Genomic DNA, 3,697 nt, shown 5'->3' on the forward strand with positions numbered 1-3,697 from the left:
ATGCTGGACAAGAACTTGGGATACAAAACGATGTCACACTGGCCCTCTGCCCTTGAAAAAAGGCAGCGAGTCCACTGAGCTGGATTAATGCTGAAGCCATCCATAGACAGCAAGGTTTAAAGAGCACACTGTGACACATGCCTACTTGGGCTCCTACACCTGTCCATTGGCATGCTCTTCCTCCCATAACAGGTTTGAGCAGCAGTGGCCACCAAACAAATGACCCACACCCCTGTCACACATCCTGGGAGGGTGGTCAGGGAACTCTTCTATTTCAATATGGATTTGGTGGTGAAAAGGAAATTGCAGAGAGTCAAATTGATGGCTTGGCACCATCGCTATTAATAAAATAATATTGTACTTTTCACAGTCTGTTGAAGAGAACACTAAAGATTCTGTATTTCTGAACATATTTCAGCACTGTAATAAAGGTACCAGAAATAAAATGCTTGGTAGACAATATGCTAGAATCTATTGAACCCAATTACATAATTACCTATAACATTGCAGATAGAATACAGGTTTGGCACTAAAAGGGCCAAGGAAACTTTTGAGTTTTGACAAGTTTGAGCAAAATAACCTACTTTTATCAGTGAAATATGGGTATTAAAGACTGCCTTGAAAAGCTTTTGTGAGATCTGAAACCATAAAACTCTTAAAAGAAAACAGGGTAAATGCTACATGACATTGGTCTTGGCATGTAGATTGATTTTTTTTTTTTTTACATACAGCACAAAAGACACAGGTAATGAAGGCAAATAAACAAGTGAGATTGTTTCAAACTAAAAAGCTTCTGCACAGAAAGGGAAGCAATCAATAAAACGAAGAGGCAATGTACAGAATGGAAAGAAATATTTTCAAATTGTTTGTCTGATAAATCCAAAATATATAAGGAATTCTGCATCTTAAAGTAAAAGAAAATAAATAACCTAATTAATAAATGGACAAAGGACCTGAATAGACATTTCTCTAGAATAAGACACCAAAAAAAAAAAAAAAAAAAAAAACTCAACACTAACTGGGGAAATAGAAATCAAAACCCACAATGAGATTTCACCTCACACTTTTTAGGTAGGATGACCAATATTTAAAAAAAAAAGATAAATGTTGGTGAAGACATGGAGAAAAAAGAATCCATGTGCACTGTTGATAGAAATGTACATTGGTACAGCTTTTATGGAAAAAAGTATGAATGTTTCTTAAATATTAAAAATAAAACTACTGTAGCAATCCTACTAGTATATATTCATCCAAAGGAAATGAAATCAAAAACTTCATTGATCAACTATATTGCTCTAGCAATCCTACTTGTATATATTCATCCAAAGGAAATGAAATAAAAAACTTGAAGAAATATCTGCACCCTCATGTTTATTACAGCACTATTTACAATAGTCACAATAGTCAAAATATGAAAAAATACCTAAATATCCACCAACTGATGAAAGAATAAAGAATATGTGATAGATACATACATTTAAATACTATTTAGTCTTAAAAAGAAAGAAATCCTGTCATTTGCTACAGAATGAATGGACTTGAAGAACATTATGCTATGTAAAATAAGTCAATTTCACAGAGACAGTTGCTATATAGAATCTAGAATTGTCAAATTCATAGAAGCAGTGAGTGGAATGCTGGTTTGCCAAGAGCTAGAAAGAGGAGAAAATGGGAAGATGGTGAAAAAAGTGTACACAGTTTCAGTATGCAAGTAAGCAAGTTCTGGAAATCTACACAATATTATGCCTGTATCTAACAATACTGATTTATATACTTAAAATTTGCTAAGGGGGAAGACTTGTGTTAGGTGTTCTTGCCATACACACACACACACACACACACACACACACACAGTAACAAAGGCGGGTGAGAGAAAACTTTAGGAGGTGATGCTATGTCTATGACCTTGATGTTGGTTATGGTTTCATGGTATATACGTATCTCCAAACTGATCAAGTTTTATATATTAAATATGCACAGCTTTTTGCATGTCAATCATACTTCAATAACATACTTTGAAAAAAGTAATTGTTTATGATGTTTAAAGAGATAGTTATAAGTTAAAGCACATTAGTCCTCTTACTCTGGGAGAAGCACTAAAAAATCCTTTCTCTTTCTTTATTGACAAATTTAATCACGCAATAACTTTCTAACTCCATTCCCCTGGAACCTGATAAAAAAAAAAAATGAAGTGTCATCTTCGTTACTAGGCGATAATGATTATTTAAAATGAACCCTGATTGGTAAAGTTTATCTGAATTGGGATCACTATAAAAAATAAAATAAAATACTCAGTTGAGAGCTATATGTTAGAATCCCCTTAGTGACATTGGAATAGAGAATATTCCTTATAATGATCCCTTAGTACCTATGTCTGTGGAATTGTTATAATAAATTTTGGTTCTTATTTGGAATATGGGCTTCTAGGCCAAGGTGACTCTACATCACACCCAACTGAGTCTCATTTACTAACTATTGAACTATAGCATAAGGTGCCATAATATAACCCCAGGACTGCTCTATGGTCTGCTCTGAGTACTTCCACTAAGGAGAAATTCCTGCTGTTGCCCTGCTGTTGTGTTCTGGTTTTTTTCTTCATGTATTTCTAAATGAACCTGACACTAAGTGTGGCCTACCCAAATCTCATGAGTCTGAGTGTTTAAATAAGACTAAAATGAACCCCCTCCTATTAAGCATTGCATTCCTTTTCCAAATCATGCTGTGAACAGAAATTCGGATGCAATTTCTTGCATTGCAAGGTGACATGGGCTGGTGTCAATGGAAAGAACTACAGTAGTGTGCTTCTTGACAATGTTTCAGTTAATGAAGAACTGCATGTATGACTGTGGTCTCATAAGATTATAATGGACCTGAAAAATTACTAACATCTAGTGATGAGGTAGCTGCTGTTAGGTTGTAGCTCAATTACTTTATTTAAAAAAATAAATTTAGATGGCCTAAGTGTATAGTGTTTGTAAGGTCTACAGTTGTGTATAGTAATTCTCTGGACCTTTACATTTACTCACCACTCACTGACTCACCCAGAGCAACTTCCAGTTCTGCAAGTTTCACTCATCGAAATACTGTATACAGATGTGCCATTTTTAGAATCTTTTATACTTACTTTTACAGTAAGCATACTGTATAAAGATAATGTACTTTTACAGTGTAAAAGATCCTATAAATGACATATCTGTATACAGTATAAAAAATTATAAAAATGGCACACCTATATATGGTACTTTATGGGGTTATTTTATAGAACCTTATGCTATAGTTCAACAGTTAAAAAATGAGACTCAGTTGAGTGAGATATAGAATCACCTTTGTCTAGAAGCCTGTGTTCCAAATAAAAACAAAAATTAATTACAATCTATGTTTACATACACTAATACTATTGTGTTACAATTACCTATAGTATTCAGTGTACTAATACAGGTTTGTAGCCTAGGAGCAATTGGCTATACCATAGGACCTAGATGTATAGTAGGCTATACCATCTATGTTTGTGTAAGTACGCTATGAGTTTCACATAATGATGATATCATCTAAAAACACATTTCTCAGAATGCATCCACATTGTTAAGTGAAACATGACTAAATATATATGGCTTATAAATAAACCTATGAGTAAATTCTCAACAATTGCCTACTGAATTTGAAGGGACTCTCATATTCTTTAAGAAAGAACTAACTC

This window comes from Aotus nancymaae, unplaced genomic scaffold, assembly GCF_030222135.1.
Source record: "Aotus nancymaae isolate 86718 unplaced genomic scaffold, 86718_ANA_hifiasm-v0.15.2.pri h1tg000010l, whole genome shotgun sequence".
In the NCBI taxonomy this organism is placed as follows: domain Eukaryota; kingdom Metazoa; phylum Chordata; class Mammalia; order Primates; family Aotidae; genus Aotus; species Aotus nancymaae.